The 24,841-nt window shown below is 33.4% G+C and overlaps 1 pseudogene; it reads left to right on the top strand.

Moving 5' to 3' along the window:
- Nucleotides 1-4,279: 4,279 nt before the first annotated feature.
- Nucleotides 4,280-24,841, top strand: part of LOC132742387 (solute carrier family 35 member E3-like) — a 28,903-nt pseudogene continuing 8,341 nt past the window's right edge.

Genomic DNA, 24,841 nt, shown 5'->3' with positions numbered 1-24,841 from the left:
GATTGGTATTATACTGTTTTACATTTATCAAGTTTTTAAAAAAAAACGGTCATTTTATGTTCAGAAATAACGGGATTCATGAAACAAACAAAACTGACTTGTCTTTCAATCCAAATAAATTTATGTGTAATGTTGCAACTAAATGCCATACATAGCAAAATAATAACATATGTTTTGATACAAGATGAATCATTTGCCTAGATTGTAGCAGAAATTAGAGTTTAACAAACAGTACACCTTATGGTATTGAATGCAAATAAAAAGTACCGTCATGTTATTGTTTTCATTATAGGTGAAGTTTAAATTATACTTCTTAATCAAATTAAGCATACACTTTATACAAGCACTTTTCTAATTTAAAGGACCAGCCTTTTAAAACATCTCATAAAACGAAATCATATTCTATATATTCCACTTGTTGCATTCAAATTGATGTTTTGTTCATGTAACCGGAACATTATAAATATCAAACGATTAAAATCTTATAATAATTCAAATAAAACACTTTAAGAATAAAAATAAATTATTCTTCCATACAATAATTGAATTGTGTATTTTTTTATTCTAAACCTTTCACATATGTTATACTTTCAACACTGAACTTTCAATGCATACCTTTAACTCGAAAAAAAAAATAAATTCGACAAAATTCGGTTCAATCAGTTTTGAAAATCATTCACTGCTTAAAAGATAATCTTCAATTATATATGTCACACATTGCCTCAAATATTACAATTTCTATCAAAACGTTTATTGAAATAAAAACAAAACAAACTCACAATATTGCTATTGAAAAAAAAGAATTTATGATACAATTATACACTGCATAATATCATTTTAAGGGAAAAGATATAAACATCTCAATATAAATAATATTCCATAATTATTCGGCCTAATCATTCAGTCGAAGGTTAAATTGTAACAGAACAAATAAAATAGAAATCATAAAAGTCGCCCAACACGTTAAAATTGAAAACTTTGCAAGCTCGACGTTTGACTTTGAATCTGGTGTTGTTTATGCAACAGATATTAAGTTTCCTTTTTTCTTCTTCATATTTTTCCTTTTGTTCTTATTTGTTTTCTGTTTTTGTTGTGGCTTTGTTGTTGTTGTTGTTGTTGTTGTTCATTAATTATTTTATTTATTTATTTTCCTTGATTCTTGTTCTTCTTTGGAAGTATCTTCCCTTTTTATAAGTATTCATAATGTTATTATCCGACATTACTAAACTCTTTAATCCATGTAAATGCACATTCAATCTTTATTCCAAAACTTTGTACATGGTCAGAATTTATTCTCTTATGCAATATTTCCTTTAAGTTAGCCGAGATGATCTTGAGGCGGTACCGCTGGCGGATATGGTAACATCGGTCCTATGTCTGGTGGGAGCAACTCAAGATGAGATGGTTTAGGATCAAAACCACCACCAGAAATAATATTATATCCATTGGTGCTCTGTTGGGTTGGGTTGATCCCATTACATATAGCTTTCGGTTGGACGATATAACTGGTTTTTATTTGTTTGGGTCGTCAGACCAAACAAATAATGGTAGCGAAATTTCAGAGTCTAATGTTCTTAATTGCAAATGCCGAAAGTAGTCCACTTTTTTGAAGCGGTTACTTCCCTTTTGTATGTACACTAAAGCCGAAAAATTCAGGGGAGATCACTGCGTAAAGATGGTCAAAGACAGGCGCATCAATTTTCAAGCAAAGTAATTCCCGAATGGTCGAAGATTTCTAATATTGTTTTCTGGTATTTTCTGATCGAAAATAACTAAATACAAAGCGGACATTCAATCTCTGACACAGAAGTTTATGACAAACCTAACAACAAGTAGTTCTCAAAACAGCTTTAAAACTAGCGATTTAAAAGAAAGAAATATTTTATTTTGTTACAAGTATCCAACAAATTACAACGCATTTAAAGTTAAACAATAGCGTTGGCTTATAGAATTGTCAATAAATGCACAATCACAAATTACGCGGATGAATATGATTTTATCAATGAAAATACTATTTTTAGCCATGTAGATTACCGAATACTACACAAACCGAGTAGTGGAATATATAGATTCTACATGTCGGACTGTTTGGGCGAGAGGATTTTCGCTAAAATATTTACTTCAATTTTAAACAACAGGTTTACCCTGAACAAAATACCTCGAAATTAATAAGGATTACAAACCTGAATGCAATGGAAGTTCTAAATTTAGAATGACTTGATATTATTCAGTCATACTGTGTATAACTTCTCCCGTGGTACAGTGGTAACGCGCTCGCTTAGTGAGTGAGAGGTCTCGAGTTCGAATCCCAGGCGAAGAAATTTTTTTTTTGGTTAAATTCTTTTTTTAATTGTTTTTGTTAAGGAAGTAGCCATGATTTACAAGGATAAAGTGTGGGCTGTCGTAAAAAAAGTACATAAATGATTTTTTGATGCAACTCTAGTTTATGCAGAATTCCGTATGTGCCTTACAAAATGAATTATAATACATAAAAAATAAACTTATACAGGAAAATGCATACAGATATACAGTACGATTTAGATTGCAAAGATCAGAAAATACCAAAGAACATGAAGCCCTTTGATTCTTTATAAATATACATGCTTATAGTAAGCTTCAGGATTATTTACATCTGTGTTAAACAACAGTTAAAAGTCGTTACAAGCCCTAATTTAGAATAATATGGTTTTCTTCAAGCCGTTCACATATAAATTTAACCGTGGCTGAAGGGTTTTCGGGCTCGCTTAGGAAGCGAGAGGTCTGGAGTTCAAATCCCAGTAAAGGTAACTTATTTTTTAAATTGTTAAAGTCAAAATAAACATTGGATTGAATATCAGTGTTGCAATTAGTCTTATAGCCAATTTACTACAATTAAAACGCTGGAAAGCATTGGTGGCACTAAACATATAATCTCACAACCTGCACCTTTCTTACATTCTGAGACCCAAACAAATTCAGCGCCTTCTGTGCTTTGATTAAGTATGTATCCTTGACAACACCAGTAGTATTTACCAAGTTGTACTGGAAAGAGGCGTTTACAACATCCATTATTTCCTTTTAACACGTCTTGTATGATCAAGATACGATAACTAAAAAGAAAATTACACTTCAACACCAGGGATGTTAATACTACTTTATTATCTACTTTATGGGTTCACTTTGCGCATTATTTTCATCTTTAACTGTATTCGGTTACATCACATGTAGAGAAGTAGAGGAAATATGAAAATTTTTTTCCTTTAAAATTTTTAATAAACCCGTTTAAAAAGGAAATCAATCATCCCATAAAAAAAACCCTCCAGTGTAACAAAAAAAATAAACAAAAGGATTTTTTATGCTTTCAGTTTAAAAAAAGAAAATTAAAAGGGGAATTTGAAAATTTAAAACCACCCAAAGAAAGATCAATGGGTTTAGAGTGTTGGACCGTGAATCGGGCACCCTGTTTCGACTCCCGGACGGCGAAAGTCACTCGTTTTGATTGAGCTTGAAATCCTTTCTTCAGTCATTCGCACTGTACTGTATCTCCAGACGTAATGTAATCCTTGTGAAAGTGAAGGCACTGGTAATGAATGAAAGCCTGTCATGACTGAACTGTGTTCTGGTGTGGCATACTGCCGTGATCTGGAGGGTAAACTACCAACACCATCACTGTCATCATGTTAAAGATTTAACATTTGTTGTACCGGGTTATGAAACATGTTTTTTTTTACTTTGATATCATTATAAACTCTTTGAGATTGAAATTTTAACGCAAGTCCAAGAGATATTTCTATAATATTTATTTCTGGGAGGGGCATAATCTAATATAGAAGATAAGAATCCCTAAAGTCCATAACGTCAAAATTGAAAATGTTGCAGGCTCGCTTTGATTGAGCCTGTTCATGGATGTACTGTCAAGTGCAGGCTACCGTTCACGCCCCGTAGCACCAGAATTCAACATTTAAATATGAAATAGCAAAAAAATTGAATTTTGAAACATCCGCAGATGTGATCATACGACGGTTATCAATGTTGCCCAATTCATTTGCTTTTTGATATATACTCATCACTTGTATGATAATTGACATGTATTTGATGCTTTTTACGCGGTTTTGTGAGAAAATCATAATCATACGGGCAGCGGCTTATGTTAGAAGAGCAACGTTATAATAACGTGCGTCTGTGAGCAGGCACAATCAAGCCGAACCTTCGCCATTTCATTTTGAACATGATTTGCGATCTTCAATGTAACCACATTTCATTACCATCAATTTTGAAACTGCATAAAGGAATATTAACAATGAAATCGATTAACAATGAAATGGAGATTGCAGTATATTTTACCATTAGTAGCGATCATACCAGAAGACATTGTTTTAATGCTTAAACATACCTTTTAACATAATATACAATATACATGATAAAATATCTTTCAATAAAACAAAGGAGTACAATTGTTTGAAAAGTATATACTACTTTTTCGAATAAATTCTAAAATATATCCCAATAACTGATTTACTGTATACATGTCAATACGATAAACAAGATCATCAATAAAAGACGGTGTTCAATGTACGCAACCCCCACACGACCCAGCAACAAGAAACAGTGACAAGGAGCCCAGGAAGATCCTAAACAAAAACAGGACAGGGCGCAAGAGAGGGCACAGACAGGCTTATCACTAAAATGATACATAAGAAGAAACAATAGTAACCGACAAGGAAATCAAACTCAGAGAAAACAAATAAATGATTGATTAATAGGCCCACTAAGTAAAATGAAACGCAGTAGGAAAATCGGGGAAGGGGGCTAAATAAAGAAATAAAACTAGGGGCAAAAGGGAAGATACTTACCGTAGACGAGAAAACAACAAGGGACACAAACAAAAGTGTCACTAAAACAGTATGAAACAACAAGACATACATCTGAGGAACACAGAGGGGCGCAGCCTTGGAATGGTCAGCAGCATAAGTACTACTGGGGAGTTTAAGCTACTACTACTAATTAATGGTGCACCAAACCTCACTCTTAGCCCCACCATGTTCCTATAAACGAGTCAGTGTAAATAAATGAATCCCCACCAAGTGAAATTCTACAAGGGCTCGACGAAGCAAGGCAGAAGACGAACAATAAGGCAATTCAGACCCAAAGGGCTTTAAGAACTGTCCATCATAGAGTCTCCCACTTGGTCCTTCAGATGTAATCAAAAGAGGAAAGCGTAGTGTCCAACTGTGTCCAACTGTCAAGTCATGATTTGTGCCAACCACTTAACATATCACAAGTGCTGGTAAACTTATATGCATATGTCATGGGACAGTGTACACTGTTAAGGGGAGATCTGAAAGCGGCCGGATAGCTGAGTCGGTAGAGCTGCGGAACGGTGTCGACAAATGACCCTGTGACGTCTCATTAAAGTTCTGAATGTCTTTGGCACCGAGTTAAAGCATTAAGATACCTCTCAAGTGTGTGCTTGTTCACAAGTACCACCAGTATTGGCATAAAAGAGGTTATATTTAAACTAAAGACACCGTTTATAACTTTTATACTAAGTGATATTTCAATATATGTTTAACTTGTAACAAACAAGAGAATTATGTCAGAACCAAAGAAATAGCACAACTTATCCGTGAACGGGACAAGTTGTGACAGTAGCTCAACCTACCCCACAGGTTGTGGCTCAACCTGCTCTCACTTGACCTTGTAACCTTATCAGAAAACATGTTCCTTAAATGGCGGATGATCAAAGAAAATAGAAAACTAGAACCATAGAAAATAGAACTGTGTTAAAAAATACCTTAAATTCTATTGAAAAATGCCTATTTTAAATGATGTACAAAAAAGTAATTTTAAACAACATGAGAGAGTTACTCAGATCTTCAAAAATTAAACACTTATCCTTAAAATGATTATGTTCGACAATATAACCTTCACGACTTCAAATTGTAGCATTTAGAGTTTCGCGCGTCTAAAACTTTACTTCGCTCATGAAACGTCACATCTTTATATATATAGACGCAACGAGGGGTGGTTCATTCAACACGTGGCTAATTCAACCCCGATCTCCACATTGACCAGACAACAATTTAAAGCAGAAAATAGTTCAATACTGTATAGCGAAATTGTTAAAATATGAAATTGTGGATTTAAAAAAATGGAAGACTGATGGACGATTTACAATAGATCTAACATGGAGCTAAATATAAATTGTTTATATCTCTGTGACAATACTATTATGAATATACTAAAAAAAGTGAAAAGGTATTTTTTGAAGTAGATCTATATGTCATATTATTTTGCTTTGGCAATATTCGAACTTAATTAAAAAGTGGATAGACAAATTATTACTTTGTAGCGATACTAATCCAGTGGACCTTTTTAAAACGTGGCGCAATTAATTTAACCACGGATCTATATTACATATATTATTTATATTGTGATTTAACTGACCATTTACCTTCTGTTGCCGCATGTAGCCTATAACTGATCTACTTAATGTTTTTATGTATAATAACGACTTCTTTATATGCCTTTATATAGACCCATTTTGGTTCTGTTCTTAGTTGGTTTTAGAGATTTTGATTAGTCCATACCCCCGTTACCTCGGATCATGTTTCAGCCGGAAATCCTTCTTATCAAAGTTCAAGGTTCAAGCAAACACGATGAAATTAGTAACCAAAGTGAAAGTCTATATGTTGAGCAATAGAATGTGTTTTGTTAATTCTATTTCAGAAAAAAGGGTTATAGTAAATTATTTTAAATCAGAAATAAAATTTGTTTTTATGACGATGATTACAAGGCGAAATCCGATATTCGCCTTCTGGTTATTTCTGTACCACTCATAAATTCAAAATGGCGGCGCCCAGTCAGAAGTTTTTCGTAGCACTGTGTTTATTTTTTGAATTTATTTGTTGGGCTCTATTGTGATTGTATCTTGATAAATAAATGGATTTATACACATTACGGAAATTTCCAAATGTTACCATTAAAACATGCAAATTCATTTTTCGTTGACAACCATTTGGACTTCTGATATGTCACCAATTCAATGTGTTCCAGCACAAACGGCTACCTGTTTTCAGCATGTTACCGCTTAGCTTGTACCATTTTTGCGGTTTTGTTGTTTTCACGAATTGTCATTAGAAACAAATACAGTAAGGGACATCACCAAACTTATCAAGTCCATTAACAACACCGATTCTGCCATAATTTGCTGATTCAAAACCCAGTTTTACCAGAAGAAATTTTCACTACCTGTGCAACTGACAGTGGTAAGATTTTTAAAGGCAAACAGTCTTTTTAACAAGACATTTCGGTACCTGTGCAAAAATTGGCACCAAGATGTTTCTGCCCTTTTTAATGTTACTTCGGCACATTTTTGACATATGAAAGGGAATTTTAATATTTAAAATCATTAAAAAAATAGTACTGGGATCCTTCATGTTTACCGGACAATCTGCATAAATTTATCAGTTTACCAGACAAAATCTATACTTGTCAAATAAGGCTTTATTTTTTGCTTCGATTAAAATATCACCCGGTCTGAATCGTACACACACTTTCTATTTCAAACTAAATAACAACAAAATCACTCTCATGTAAATATTGTTGAGTCAGTTCTTTATTTACTAGTTATTTCATGACCCGGTCATGCGGGGGAATAATATGTTCTGCGAATGCCCGAATATTAAGGCCCTTAATGGGTTATTTTAGATAGGTTTTACTATTATTTCTTCTCAATGTTATTGCAGAAGACAATCGTAACATATCTTAATGATAAAAAGTAATTTTAAATTTAGTTCAAACAGTATCTCATTCTTGTCTTTTACAAAGAAATGCAAAATTAAAAAACATATAAGGAAACGGGTAACGCCCATGGGAGGAAACTCTTCATGAAATGTAAATTAAATAGATTTTATTGCGTTTTTTGCAACATTGCCTTACAATGATGACCAAAAGGAAACTGTATTGACAAAAAAAAAAACAGAATTCCATTTGAATATTCAAAATGTTTCACACGTTTAAGGATTATGAAGAATCAATACGTTAATTGAGTTTAATATTGGTTAATTTTTCAATTAGACCCCTATATTGGCCTCTTTGTAACAAGCCATGGGGTGGCCATGTCCATTTTTAACTGAATACTGTTCTGGGATTTTCAATATCTTAACCTTTTGCCATTCAATAGTCGTAGTTTCCTTTTGCTGATTATTTAAAGATAATTTCAATTCACGACTTTTAAAAATTTTTTTGAAACACAATGTCCGGTAAATTTTTGAGTTGTCTACACGATTTTTTTTCCTCTTATAATGCCCTACTTTTAAAAGACAACATTTCTTACGGTCAAATGTTTAATTTCATGTTTTGATAAAGGAACGTTTACGTTGTATTAAGGGGACCCAAAATTATTTGGGGTTAAAAATTCCATTCCTTTTTTATTTTATTTTGAATTTAAAAAGTTACCAGCGATTAAAACATTGTTATTTTTGTCCGGTAATATGTAGGATCCCAGTAGTCTATACTTTATATTGATTAATTGATTAAGACACTTTAAAATTGATGGCACATGAACATGTTCATGTAAGACACTTTGATCCTTAATCAATCATTCATTATTTATCGATCTCTTAAGATATAACTACTTTTTTTTTCAAGGTGTAACAATTAATTAAGACACATTAATCTTTAATTAATAAGATAATTGACAAATTGCAAAAACTTTTTGATTAACAAAGTTACAGTTATTACAATTATACCTTAGAAATCATTATCTATTGACCTCCTAATTTAACAATTTAGATAAAAGGTCTTGGGGTAATTTGGGGCCAAATGTCTTGGGTGCCGAAATGACTCAAAATCTTTTTACAGCACACTGAGTGACTAACTTCATCTGCATTGCTTTAGTCAACTAATCTTCATTCACAAAGGCAATGATATAAGGTTCACTGATAAACAAACTGAAAACTAAGGGAAGTGCTCAGACTATTTTGAGGTCTTACTGACCTAATCCATTTCCTCCCAGCTACGTTGATTTGTAAACATGTCATATCATTCTCATGGGATAAACAATTGGTCTAGTCTGTATTTTTTAGACATTTGCGTTTTCCCTCTCCCATATGATTGTCTGAATGATAACCCTATAATCAAATAACCTGTCTTAGATTTTATTTCAAAATTGCCAGGGGTGCTGACACTGAAATTTAGTTTGATTTGCTATTACCAGGAAGGTGAGGATTATAAATAAATAGTACCTGTACATACAAATGTAGATGTGGTTATTATTATATCACTGCAAATCGGCTCTTACTCAGCAGTAATTAGTGTAGCCGCTTTTTCATGAAGAAACCAGTGCTGAAAGTGAAAATTGTGATTGGCATATTTTAATTAGCCAGGTCAGGTGTTTTTAAAAAGACTGATTACACTGTAGCAATGTGAGGATACATTCAAATTTATTACATAGATAATGCATGTGGAGCTCAGCTGGCAGAGGAAATGAGAACACAGTAACTTTTTGATATCCTTTTAACTCTAAGAAAAATGTCAATTATTAATTGCTGACTGTTTATATTTTCTAGAAAAAGTAAGCAAAACATTATTTTGTTTCATATGACAGGAATGAATTGCATTAACAATCCTAGGTATTGTTGAAAACTCATTGTTTTTAAGGTTACATGCCAGATTAAGTAATTGGACCCCATCCTTGTTTGTACATGACTGCTGGGGAAAAATAATGTTATGCTTAATTAAAGAGGTGACACTTTCTATATTTTTATCTGATATCGAGTTGTAAGAGCCGATTTGCAATTATATGGGTAAGAGTTCGATAAGACTCCCTACGGTCGTCTTAATACGAACTCTTACCCATACTTATCATAATTCATATATATATTTGCACGAGCAGTAGTAAGGCCCCCACGGTTACACGTTTAAACATATTCGTTTCAATTTTCATTTGTAAACGTTCGCGATATTTTTTACCGTTTAAACAAAATGACCTTATTGTCTTACAAAATATCTACATCAATGCCTGTAATCAGTAATTCTATCAATTCTAATTGATTTATTCCAAAGTGAAAAAACAGAAAATGGGTGTTTACAACCCTCCACACAGCATCACCGTGCAATAATCGCTTGTTACATAATACATTTTTGTAAACTTGATTTTCCTTTGATCTTTCAAAAGAGCGAAACGGAGACACAATGCAGAAAATATGTGCAGATTCCATTGCAATGAGCCCTGAACATTATTTATTTGTACATGCATTAAAAAGAAAGTAAGTCATCATTTGGCTACTAAAATACATGTACATGGTATTGAATAGTACATAAAAGTACCAAACGGTATCATTTTGGTTTTACACCGTGTAAACGTTTGCAAAAAAATTGTAAACGTGGGAGCCTTAACTAGTAGTGTGGAATGATTGAGAATTTGAGAGTAAAGAATTTTAAACTGAATTCTCTCAAAAAATAATTAATATAATCTTTCAAGATATTCTGAAACTTACAATGTATATAGGGGGTGTTTTTATCACAAATGTTCTTAATTATTCTTAAGATTATTCAGAATTTGAACTGATATAATTATATACATCATCACTGTAACCTTTACCACTAAATATTCAATTTTTTTCTCTTAGCTTAGAAAATAGTTGGATAACTGTTTTTATACTAAAACAATTTCCTATTTTAAAAAAGAAAAGAAACATGACTGTTTTATGACAGATATACAAGTCATGTATGTTTTACTGCTAGTACATTGTATATAATTATTTTGTATGTTCAGTTACAAATATTATTATAATATATATCATATTTTTTTGGGAAACATCATGCATTTTATTGTTTCCTATTGCACATTTCTTTATTTATATGTTATGTGTACCTTGTTATTACAGGTTCCCATAGCACTTGGTGTGTTTCTCAACTCGTACTATGATGTGAAATTTAATGTCATTGGTATAGTGTTTGCTGGTATAGGGGTGCTGGTCACTTCATTATATCAAGTGGTAAGTACCAATATGCTTAATTATACTTAATTATGCTTAAAGCCATGTCAGTGATTTTATTTTAATTTTTTTGGCAAATGTACATGAGGGCTTTGTAGTTTTCCCAGTGGACTTCTTTTCATAATTTTCTGAAGTAAATGTAATGGAAGTCTTCCTCAACCAGTAAAGCTGTAATGTATTGAGTCAAACAAGTGGGATATCTACAATGTTGGCGTACAGTGTAGTTTAAAATCTAAAAAAAAATCTTTAAATCAGTACCTGGGATAAACCATACCAATCACATCATTTTAATAACGATACACATGCTGTGAGGGATCATATTAGTAAATAGTTGTCCAATATAAGCATTGGTCAAAATTGGACTTGTAAGGGACTAACTTTCTGTTTATTGTCAGTAGTCTAAAGTGGTTTAACAGTTGTACTGGACGTCAGACTATATTAGGATTTTTAAATTTCAAAATAAATACTGATTGAAAATCAAACAGTGCAGACTCTTATCTGACAGAATGCATGTGCTGCCAGCACAAAATGCTTTTTTAGAAAAAAATATCTTATACATGTAATGAAATATTGATTGTACAGCAGTTGCAAGTTAAAGATTTTCTATCATAAAGATTCAATCACAATATAAGTGACATCTGTATCAAACAGCTTCCTTTGATTGTCCTGATACTGTAATATGACATTTTGTGTATGCATAAATTTTTCTACTGTTTCAATGTTAATATAATAGTGGTGCAGCAGTAGAGATAAATTGCTTGTTTGAAGTGTTGATAAACTTATATTATCTGCTTTGCATATTGTTTACAAAATCATTGTTTGAATTTTTGAAAAAAATACCTCCAATTTATCTATATGAAAGATCATGTTACCATAAGAGCAAATGGCGTGCAGGCATGAAATAATGTATTGACCAGGACGCCAGCTGTCTCGAATCAAAATCGATAAAATGATATCCGTTTAGCCCCAATCAGCAAATAGCAGTGTAAATACTTTGTTTCTGGGGAATGTTTTTTATTCTGTTTACATACAATATACACATGTGTGTTAACCCATTACCCCATGAGCATTTTGTGAAAAATGGCTGTTTTCATTGAAAAGTCTCTCCCGTTCCTACAAGTTCAAGTTTTGCTATAAAACTATAAAAAACTGCTTCAATACTAATCAAAGACTTGGCACAAATGTTGACTGGACCATTGCCTTTCTAACAAGCATGCTCAGTCTTAAATTTCCTGTTACCATGGCAACTAGGGGACATCTCAAAATTGCCCAAAAATCACTATTTTGCGTAGATTTTTTCCATCAAAATTGATTTCAAAGTGCTGCCACTTCTCAATGGATTGAGATAGAGTCAAAGGCTTTTCAGCATTGGTTACACGTTACCTTATGATCGACCTGGGCGGTCATTTTTAGCCTCTCGACAAGTCCAAAATTTTCTTGGCGATGAGGGGGGCTCTGCCCCCTTTCAAACCCCCCAAACAGAAGGGGGCACATCCCCCTTCTGGCAACCCCCTGATGTATCTTTTGGATGGGGGACAGTGCCGAAAAAGTGGTCAATTTTTAAAACAACATTTCTCAAACAAAAACAAGTGTTTGGGGGCCTAAATAAGGCAATTTTTCACCATTTGAGAAAGCAAAAAGGGGGGGGGGGTTGAAAAAGGCGTAGAAAGGCGTATATATCTGGTAATGGGTTAATAGAAATATTCCATGTTACAACTGTTCTGAGAATCCACCATAAAATAATGGAAACAACATAATTTTACCTTTTATACAAAAATTAGTAATAAAAAAAATAAAGTTGTGAAAAAATAGCTGGTTTTAGGGATACGCAGGCAAATTAAGGACAAAAATATTAAAACGATCATAAGCACTGAAATCACACTAAAATGACATTTTTTAAAGTCCCAGCATGATTTTCTGTATAAATTATATATACTTTTGGTTTGAAGCGTAAATATATCAAGATATGTTGAAGGAGTGACAGAATTTTTGGAGCTTAAGCATTAAATTAATGTAATCTGATCTCAGCATGTTTTGTATTTATTAATGATCTTTATAACAACAAAATATGAGCCGCGTCATGACAAAACCAACATAATGGGTTTGCGACCAGCATGGCTCCAGACCAGCCTGCGCATCCGCGCAGTCTGATCAGGATCCATGCTGGTCGCTTACAAACCCTATAAACAAGTAGAGAAACTGATAGCGAACAGCATGGATCCTGATCAGACTGCGCGGTATGCGCAGGCTGGTCTGGATCCATGCTGGTCGCAAACACATTTAATGTTGGTTTTGTCATGACGCGGCTCATATAGAGCTGTCATTGATAGAGATCATACATATCAATGTATTTTGTATGATATTGTTCTGTCGATCAGTGATCGATACACATTTGAAAAAATCAATAATTTTGATTAATTATTTAAATGTCTATAAATTAAGGAAAATCGACCAGTACATATACAAAAGCAGGTGAACATGTCTAACACCAAGCTGTTGTTACATAATGAAGACATTTCATAGCTTTGTGATAACAAACAAAAAATGATCAGAAAAAAAAAATCATGCAAAAGACATAATAATTCATACATTATATACAGGACACAACATACTTGTATGAACAGAACACATTTTAGTTTTACTAAAATAATTTAAACAGTTATGAAATTGAATTATTTATATATAAGAAATTAGGACTTTTATCGATACATTGTACTATATCAGTCTATTGTCAATATTTTTTATCCAGTATTGATGTATCGTCAATATGCTAATTGCTTTGCACTGAATCAATGATAGCTGTAACAAAATGCCAGGGTATCTCTGCTGCAGATAAATACAAAGTACTTCTTAACAATTATTCTAGATGAATGATGAAAAAATTGTCTTTGTTCTTATATAAAGCAATATTTTATGAACCTTTTTTTCTCTAAGGTATATGTATTATTTGATAGTTAAATATTGGCTGGTTTTGAGGTAATTTAATGCCACTTATTTTTAATCAAATCGTTTTAAAATGGCTTTGATATTATTTGAGAGCAAGAAAAAAATAGGAAAATGAAAAGTTTGAAGTTAAATAATATTTTCTTTTATGACTTTTTAATGTGATTTTTACTTTGTTATATTTTCAGTGGGTAGGAGAGAAACAACATTGAATTTCAAGTTTGAAACTTTTTTCCCACCATTGCACCTGTTTGTTTATTTTTCAAAGCCCCGAGCTGTCCCGGCCGTTATTTACTCATTGCTTCTCATTTTCCATTTGTAGAACCCATCGAGAATTTACCTAGTCTGTGGAAGACGTGGCCTCTAGAAGCTTCGGTATTTATAATATTTATATGATAATATTAGCCATGTCATGACAAAACCAACATAATGGGTTTGCGACCAGCATGGATCCAGACCAGCCTGCGCATCCGCGCAGTCTGATCAGGATCCATGCTGTTCGCTTACAGACCCTATAACAAGTAGAGAAACTGATAGCGAACAGCATGGATCCTGATCAGACTGCGCATGCTGGTCTGGATCCCTGCTGGTCGCAAACCCATTATGTTGGTTTTGTCATGACGCGGCTCATTTTTTCTGCCCTTTTATTATCACATGAAATACTCCGCAGTGAGTTTAATAAAGCCAAGTTTAATAAAGCCATTTGATAAAAACCTACATTGCACTACTACAATACAAACATGGTGTATAACAGGCTTATGTTTGTTTTACACTACAGGGTGTCCTTGAAAAATGACATTTTTTTACTGTAAACCATTCTTATTTTGGATATGTGATAAATAGAATATTAAATTTGTGTAGATCCAATATTAAATTCATTTAACTCATTGAAAAAAAACTATTATATAGGTTCAAATAATGTGATTTTATTCAACTCATTCAATTAATTTAGTATTTAACCTATTGTCCTCTATATGTTGATTCAGTGGTTGCTAGTTTTAAAACTTTTGACACTAACAGCTGTATGTTCAAATCCCATCTGGGATCTTGTATTGTTTCATGTGAAGAAGCTGTTTAGCTGCAATCAGCTACATTGCAGCTAACCAATCAGCTGTGGTTCTACTTACATATACCTGCTTGTGATTACTATAATTATGCATAGATAGGCATTTCAGGTTTTTGCTCCGCCAGTAAAGCTGGTAAACCACCATGTGACCAATGACCATTATATCAAAACACCCCAAGTCAACTCCCCCACCTCCACCCAACTGGCAAACAAAAAAAGTAAAAGTGTTTTGAAGTTCTAAAGTTAATATGTTACATCTAAAATATTTGTTAATATTAATACATACAGTGTTTTATGTGAATTATTGTGCAAATCAGTCAGTCAAAGTTAGGCTTTTTTCAGTGAGATATTATCTATATTGCTCACTGTAAACATATATATCTGTCACTGGTTACACCCACTGATTACATCAAATTGCATTTAATTAAAAGTAATCTTGCATTTCATGATGTTAGATGATTTCTTCCGGGTACGATATGACTTGATCCAATTCACTTAAAACAAAGTAACACAATCTACCATATGTGTCCCTATGGAGGCTCCTGCCCATATAGCTGTGCATTGGGTATTTTTAAGACTTTAAAGGCACATTATGCCCAAAAAAACAATAAATGTTTACACTTTTAGAAAAAGCAAACATGAACTTTTTTAATGTTTAAATAATGGTTTTATGGATTGTTAGATGCTTGTTACCTGAAGAATGTACCAGTAGCGATATATATATGAAACAATTTGTAGCAAAATGTACACAAAGTAGTATTTTGACTTCCATACAAAATATTTATTCACTAAAATTGTACTTATTGCCAATAACCAACAGATGAAAATAGATGGTTCATGTAATTGGCTAATGAGTAACACTTTGGGTACTATAAAAGTACACCGAAATTAAAAAGCTTTGGAGAAATTAAAATAAAAGCATTTCTGAGGCATAATGGGCCTTTAACAGGTTGAGAGTGATCACAATAGTCACACTATATATTTTGTTAAGTTTGTGAAAATTGAATATTCGATAATATTAAAAAATGGTAAAGCAGGCCAAACTTTTAGCCAATAACAGTAATGAGTTAATTAATCCTTAGCCAGAGATCATGAATAATCTTAAAAATATCAATTTTGTTGAGCAAATTTTTTTCCTGTCTGCAAGTAAAAAATTGTAAACATTTTAGGGTCATCTCAAAATAGCAGTGACAAGTCACTTGAAAAGGGTGGTAATTTTAATAAAGATCCATTATCTGAAAGTATAAATTTCTTTAGAAATATAATGTTTGATGACAAAGTCTAGAAATTGCAGGCAGAACTGGTGAAAAATTGCTCAGTTTTAACAAAATGACTTGATAATGGGGAAAAGTCTCGCTAAAATTATGACAATAAAGACATTAAAATTTTATGGTTCACATGTACATGTTGTATTTCAAAACCAGGTTGTTGTGTCAGGGTTACTACTTTAAGTTTATCAGAAATGCACTGACTGCCCCTGCTCAAGATAACAGAAGTAGAAAATGTGCATTAATTTGTTTTGACCCTTTTTTGAAAGTTAAATATCTTAAATGAACTTGCCTATCTTTCAGTCTGGACAAAAGCATTCATCATTTTTAGGGGAAATTTTCAACATTAGTATTGTCAGAATAACAGAAAACAGATGTGCGGGGGCAGATCTTTGTCTTCATTGGTTGCATGAGTGTAATCTGTTGCGGAGTTCATTACTGCATTGATTGAATAATTTTTTTCAGCAAAAGGCTTGCATTATATAATTTTATTCAACTTTAAATAAATTCAGTGTTGAACTTACACTGATTCAATATCCTCTGTATTTGAGCACATTTTGATGTATGTGCTCTATAAATTAGCATTTAACAAGCTGTTGATGCTAATACTAGAAACAAATTGGCATTTCCTCAGTACAGATCTTACGTACATCCACTTAGTTTTGGTTTTTAGCTCACCTGAGCATGCTCAGGGTGAGCTTTTAGGATCGATGATTGTCCGTCGTCCGTCCACATTTAGTTCGTTAACACTCTAGCGGTTGCATTTTTGCCTCAATCATCATCAAACTTGGTCAGGATGCTTATCTAGTTGATAGCTCAGATGAGTTTGCACATGGGTCATCTCGAATGAAAAACTAGGTCACAAGAGCTAAAAATAGAAAAACCTTGTTAACACTTTAGAGGTCACATTTTTGCCTCAATCATCATCAAACTTGGTCAGGATGCTTGTCTAGGTGATACCTCAGATGAGTTCGAACATGGGTCATCTCGAATGAAAAACTAGGTCACCAGAGCTAAAAATAGAAAAACCTTGTTAACACTAGCGGTCACATTTTTGCCTCTATCATCATCAAACTTGGTCAGGATGCTTGTCTAGGTGATAGCTTGGATGAGTTCGAACATGGGTTATCTCGGATGAAAAAGTAGGTCACCAGAGCTAAAAATAGAAAAACCTTGTTAACACTCTAGCGGTCACATTTTCGCCTCAATCATCATCAAACTTGGTCAGGATGCTTGTCTAGGTGATAGCTTGGATGAGTTCGAACATGGGTCATCTCGGATGAAAAACTAGGTCACAGGAGCTAAAAAAAGAAAAATCTTATTAACACTCTAGCGGTCACATTTTTGCCTCAATCATCATCAAACTTGGTCAGGATGCTTGTCTAGGTGATAGCTCGGATGAGTTTGAACATGGGTCATCTCGGATGAAAAACTAGGTCATCTGAGCTAAAAATAGAAAAACCTTGTTAACACTCTAGCGGTCACATTTTTGCCTCAATCATCATCAAACTTGGTCAGGATGCTTGGCTAGGTGATAGCTTGGATGAGTTCGAACATGGGTCATCTCAGATGAAAAACTAGGTCACAGGAGCTAAAAATAGAAAAATCTTGTTAACACTCTTGCGGTCACATTTTTGACACAAGTGTCATCAAACTTGATCAGGATGCTTGTCTAGGTAATTGCTCAGATTAAGTCGAACATGGGTCATCGGATGAAAAACTAGGTCACAGGAGCTAAAAATAGAAAATCTTGTTAACACTAGTGGCTTCTGTTTTGATCCAAATATCCTGTTCATTGGTCTGAAAGTTTGTTTTGATGATTTCTAAGTCAAGTTCGAACATGGGTCATCTCGGATAAAAAACTAGGTCACACCGCCCAAATATGGAAAAACCTTGTTAACACTAGTGGTCACATTTTTGACTCAATTATCATCAAACTTGGTCAGGATGCTTGTCTAGGTAATTGCTCAGATGAGTTCGAAATCGCATGTGAAACTAGATCACCGGAGCTAAAAATAGAAAAATCTTGTTAACACTCTAGTTACTACTGTTTTGATCCAAGTATCCTGGAAATTGGTCTGAAAGTTTGTTTTGATGATTTCTAGGTCAAGTTTGAATATGGGTCACCTGGGTAAAAAACTAGGTCACACTGCTCAAATATGGATAATCCTTGTTAACACTGTAGTGGTCACATTTTTGACTCACCTGTCATGAAACTTTGTCAGAATGCTTGTCTAGGTAATTGTTTGGATGAGTTTGATGGGTCAGGTGAGCGATCTAGGGCCATCATGGCCGTCTTGTTTCAGTTTTTATGTTGTGCCAACATTTTAAAGGTCATATGGACTTATAAGTGGAGGAAGACCTCAAGTGCCCTTCTGATCATTATTCCAGGCTGAGAAGGGTACATTCTGTTAGCTAGCTGGATAGCCTCTACACATGAAAAGTTCAAAGTCACTGGTGGGATTCCAACCCCACAGCAGTGAGGGGCAAGTGGTTTGAAGTCAGTGGCCTTAATCACTTGGCCACAGACGCCCATCTCTCTTTAGTGCAAGCAAAAGAAATGTAAAGGACCAGAAAAGTGCAGATTACTTTAATAAGCTAATAAACCCAAAAGTTATGTCAAATACACATAGTTAAATCAGTTAAAAGATTTTTTTTGAAATGTAGGTTTTGCTGTTTATGATGTTTTGATATTCTGGATTGATATGCCATGAAACAATTTATTTAAATTCATTAGTTTTATATTTTATCTCATATTAAATTGTATTTTTGGGAGACATAATTAAAAATTTTCCGGAGACATAATTATTGTATTTGGCTTCACTGTCTGTCCTTCCGCATTAAGCTTGTATAGCTTTCAAAGCTCAAACTAATAAAACTTCACAGGATTTATCAGTACTATTCCTAGTTGTGCATATTGCCGGCATGTTTCACTTTGCTGCACAAAATGGCCACCAGAGCAAAAAATCGAAAAAATCTTTGACAGGTCAAACTGCTGGTGGGATTTCCACGAAACTTCACAGGAGTGCTTGGTAGTAATTCTGCATATTGGTGGCAAGTTTCGCTTCTCTGTATAAAATGGCGACCAAAACTTATAAAAAGAAGAATCTTGTACATCTGTCACAGGTCAAACTGCTGGCGAGATTTACAAGCCGCTGTTCTATCCCTAGACAACATACAGGAGAGACACATGTTTTGTGACAATTACTGATTCCAGTTTTTGTTTGAATTTGAAAAGAATGATACCATAATACCTGTATGAAAAAAAAAAAATATATTTGTATACTTCCTTATGAGTGAATGATGCATGAAATCATTGATAAATGGATAAAACCCTACTTAATATAGCAACGTAATATTTTGTTCAGGAACATTTTATTTTGTTTATGTATTACATTTTTGTGTGTTAAGTTACAGAGATATTTTATGTTACAACTCATTTGAGAATCAACCATAGGATTGTGTAAATAACATCATTTTATTGTTTATCAATTTTATGAAATATAGATTTAAACAAGTCATGTACCCTTGAAATATTTAGGTTTCAAGAATTGTAACTTGTGGGTTTAACATAATTATTAAAATAGAAAAAAAAATGATATGAAAGTTTTGCACTCATATATATATCATGACAATGCTTTTGTGATACAAGTCAACTGAAATGTAATATACAGTATGTGAGAATGGAACAGCTGTGAGCAGGTGTTGCACATATTAATTAAATCAGAACATTTTAACAGTAATTAAGATATCAAATGTTCATTTTCAAATTTGTATTATACTTGGGGTTTTTTTGTGGGGGTTTTGTTTTGTTGGTTTTTTTTTTACCTTCCAAATAAGAAAGTTTATATTAGAATTAGAATTAAGGTATTTTGTCGTGAAAGCCAACGCCCAATTTGTCAAAGGGAGGTAATGCAAATAGGACTAAGTAAAATAGTCATACAGAGTTATCTGTCCATTATTGTTATAAGTCAAATTTGGTGGTGTATGTGTTAAGGCAGAAAAATTTGTATTAGATTTGTACAGGGATATAAATCTTCAGAAGTTTTAATTTCATTTATTTTGTAATGAATTTCAAATCTATATAATGCTTTATTCTTTGTTTTAGATTAAAGATGTTTTACATTTATTTTTCAGGTAATGATACTGCTGTCTGGTGTGGTAGCGTTCCTCGTGAATCTATCTATATACTGGATCATAGGCAACACGTCACCTGTAACGTATCCTTTCCTGAATTACGTCTCATAAAAATTATAAAATATAATATTATATAAACGCATTCCTCACTAAATATCTTAAATGGACTTGCCCATCTTTCAGTCTGGGACAAAACCAGATATATTTTTCTAGGGAAAATTTCAAAGTAAGTACTGATTGAAAAACAAACAGTGCAGACCATGATCAGGTGGCACTATATAATAGTTACACAATAACTGTATTGAAGAAGAGTAACTTCTGTATTATGCACAAAAGCTATTTTTAAAAAGTTGAAAAAAGTAGTAAATGATATATTTGTTTTTATAGCTATTGTAATCTTTAACACATTGTAAGATACAACATGGTTGGTCATCTCAAATTTTGTCTAACATTGATGGGAGGATATGTATTATTCCATGACAGTTTAAATGTCCGCCAAGTTCTCGGAATTATCACTACAATCTCAGGTAACGCTGTATTTTCTTTCTGACTTCATTGTTTAGAATAAAAGATATTATCTTGCCTATTCCACTAGTATAGAGCCAGGTCAGCCAGCATTATTGCTGCAATCTGACCTCAGTACAATCTGACCTCGGTACATTCTGACCTTGCTACAATCTGACCTCAGTGCAATCTGACCTTGGTGCAATCTGACCTTGGTGCAATCTGACATCGTTGTGCAATCTGACCTGGTTGTGCAATCTGACCTCGGTGCAATGTGACCTCTGTGCAATCTGACCTCAGTGCAATCTGACCTCAGTGTGCAATCTGACCTCAGTGTGCAATCTGACCTCAGTGTGCAATCTGACCTCGTGCAATCTGACCTCTGTGCAATCTGACCTCCGTGTGCAATCTAACCACGGCGTGCAATCTGACCTCGATGTGCAATCTGACTTCTGTTCAATCTATGTTACTGATTGGTCAGAATTATGATAGGGTTGAACACCACTAAATTGTTCTTGTAATGACATAATTATACTGGTGCACTGTTGTGTTCAGCTGTTGAAATGATGGCCATTTTAGTTTGTTTTATATCTGCTGGTATAAACTTTAACATAAGAAAGGGTCCTTCTTGCTATTACATAGAAACTTCCATTATAAATAACAGAATAATGTTTAGCAGTCACATTAATTTCTTTGATTATATTAGCAAAAGATTTCAACTAGTTACTAAAGTTACTTTGTTTTGAAATGAATAGGTTCTTTTCAAGATTGACACTTATTGAAATAATTAATGCTGTATCAACATGCACTAGTGAATTAAGAGATGTGGCCTAAGTGGCATCTGCTTCTTAACTCAGGGATCTGGGGTTCGAGCCTTAACCTGGCTCCATGTTTCCTCATATGACACCAGTACTGGTTTAAACATAAGTTTTTAAGCTAGATTGCGAAACAAGTTCTTGCAACTTATATTAATCACTTTTGAGTCCGCTTCCTGGAACCAACCAGTACTGGTGTCATATAAAGAAACATGGTTGTGACCTGAGTAGGGCTCAAACCCATGATCTCTGGGTAGAGAGGCAGACACCTTAACCACTAGGCCACCGCTTCTCTTTAACACCAGTACTGCACAGCAGGTTCTAGAAAACAACTTTGGTTGTGCTCAATATAAGTTGTAAGACCTTATTTATTAAAATCCTAGGAAGACAATTATGTTTAATGTAACATAAATCAGTAAGAAAATTGTACCATTTATTTCTGGTATTTTCCGGTTGTTTTTACAGGTACTGTGCTATGTGCAGGCATTGTCTTGTTCCTTTTAAGCAAGAAAAAGGTTATTTTTTCAGTAGTTTGTAGAAATCTTTCCATAACATACTAGTAGCCTGCATTTGATATGAGTTTTGGGTTATATTAAACTTTACTTTTACAGCCTTGTTGTGCTTATGAGTGGTTTTTGGTTCATACAGCATTAATGCTCTTATATATTAGTTATATTTCAGATTTGCTGTGCTTTATCAGTTGAGAGTTGTCTTATTTTTACAGAAGTGTTGTGATTTATGAGTGATTTTTACACAATTGGAATATTGTCCATGCTTTGATATGCTGTTGGTTAGTGCATGTGCATATAACTAATTGTCTTGGCTTCTTGAAATTTAAAATATTACATATATCTCAATTATTTTTTTAACAAATTAGCAACACTTGCTTCTCAATGCTGTTGGTTTTGAGCTGCACAAGCATTGTCAGCTTCTACATGTGAGAAAGCTATCCATCTTGCTTTTGTAACGCCAATGCCTGTTTGTGCCTACAATAGTGTACAGAGGTGCCCCTTAGGTATTCCTCCACCAGTAAAGCTGAAAAGTCGCCATATGATCTATACTGTGTTGGTGTTATGTACAACACAAAACAAATTAGCATACATACACCTATATTTTTACATATACCGTAAAATTCCTATTAAACGCCCCCGGGGGCTAAACATTTTCCAAAAGGTGGGCTATTATTACAATACAGTTTTTCCTAAATCCAAAAATCACTGTAAATCATTTAGTGTTAGCAAGTGTTGGTAATAACATTAAAAAGTGTTAAGGTTTTAAAGTTCATATTATACATATTTGTGTTTACTATAAAATACTATGGATTCTGAATGATTTGAATAAAATTATGGCTTTAATTATGAGTTCAGCACTGATAAGTACATTGTTTTCCTTATCAAAAGGCCTGGGGGGCCTTTATTTGCGGAGGGGCATTTATTAGGAATTTTACGGTACATGTACTGTAGTCAATGAGAACACAAAATTAAACAATTTCCTCTTTTTGTGATGTCAATACTTCAATTAAATTTTTGTTATCAGCTATGCAACTTATATTGGTTACCTGTTACACATGGCTAAACTTCAATACAAATTAAGGCAAATTTGCTGCAAATCATATTTCCTTTTTTTTTTTCAAAAATAATGCTTTAAAGGGACTCCACTGAGGTTTTTTGACATGATCAGACTGAAAATATTTTTTCCAGATAAATGGACCATTTGAAGTAGGTTTAGACCACTAATCTTTGTGCAAAATTTCAGATCATTCGCGCACTTCGTTTTTCCGGAATAATTATTCAAATTGTAAAAAAATGACACAAAATGAAAGACGTTTAAACGCTTTTCACTCAAAACGGGCTAAGAAAAGCATAAAAATACGATTTTCAATTTATTTCAAAGTATATTTCTTAACTATCTTTGCATATATTTCTGTTTAAAGTGCCCCAGCTCATGTATGTAAGAAATTCAAATGTTATGTTTTTAGGCTTTTAAACCTCAGTGGAGTCCCTTTAATACAAGGCCGTAAAATAAAAACCTTGAACCTGCACCTGCTCAATCTGTGTAATGGATTTGCCCAGCTTTGAATTTGGAACAGTCCATTCAAAGTTTAAGGGATTCAATATTAAAATACAAGAATTAAGCAGCCAAATGTAAGACCCTTTTCAGACTTTCTCAGATGTACAGGCTGGCCTGGCTCTATATTGCTGGCAAAGGGCCCATACATGCCATAACGTCCGGACTGTCCCGGAAATCAGGTGTCTGTCCCGAAAATGTCCCGCTCAAAGGCCAACATTGTTTTCTATGTAAATTACATTTTAAGGGGAAAACTGCATGATTTGCTATAAAAAATTAAAAACAGAAAAATCCCTGGTTTGTTTTGTTGAATTTGTATGTTTTTTTTTGTTGTTGGTTTTTTTCCCCAGTTAGTCACATATTTAATGAGCCTGACACAGAAATATTCAAATATTTTTTTATAAAACTTTTCTTTACATGTAAATTTTTAATATGATGGTTTGTTTGGCATGTATTGTTTGTATACCGGTAATCATTATACATTATAATAATGTAAAAGAAAAATATTATTTGATATACAAAACAAAAATCATAGGCAAATGTTTGAAGTTGTAGAATTTTCTTAACATAAAAATTTTGAAATTTTCATTGTATTAATTTGAAATGTTGAAATGAAATCTTCCAAAAAAATATTTGATGTTTTATTGTGAGTGTTATAGAAAGATTTCTACTGTAATGTTGTTGTTGTTATTGTTGTTTTACCCGTACTGTCTTCATTTATTATTTTGTTAGTTACTATTTAGTTACTATTTAATCCATTAGAAGTAGATTCATGGTTAATAAGTCAAACCCTTATGATAAGAAATTAAACATTTAGACACAAACCTGGGGCCCCCACCTCAAGAGTGGTTCAGTGTTCAGGGGCCAGCATGGTAAATTAGCCATGATGGGAGTTTTACCTCAGACTTTTTATTGTTTCAAAATCTGAAATTCCCTGCTTCTCCTTGTGATGAAGGTTGATAACTTGGACTACGAAGGACATACATGTATTCCTGATTTTGACAGCAACTCCATGTTGACATGTCTTGTAAATTGTGTATTTATAAGGACTTTGATGAA

Source organism: Ruditapes philippinarum, unplaced genomic scaffold (assembly GCF_026571515.1).
Source record: "Ruditapes philippinarum isolate M1 unplaced genomic scaffold, ASM2657151v2 ctg1363_1_1_1_1, whole genome shotgun sequence".
Classification (NCBI taxonomy): Eukaryota; Metazoa; Mollusca; class Bivalvia; order Venerida; family Veneridae; genus Ruditapes; species Ruditapes philippinarum.
This window is presented reverse-complemented; position numbering and strand designations above follow the sequence as displayed.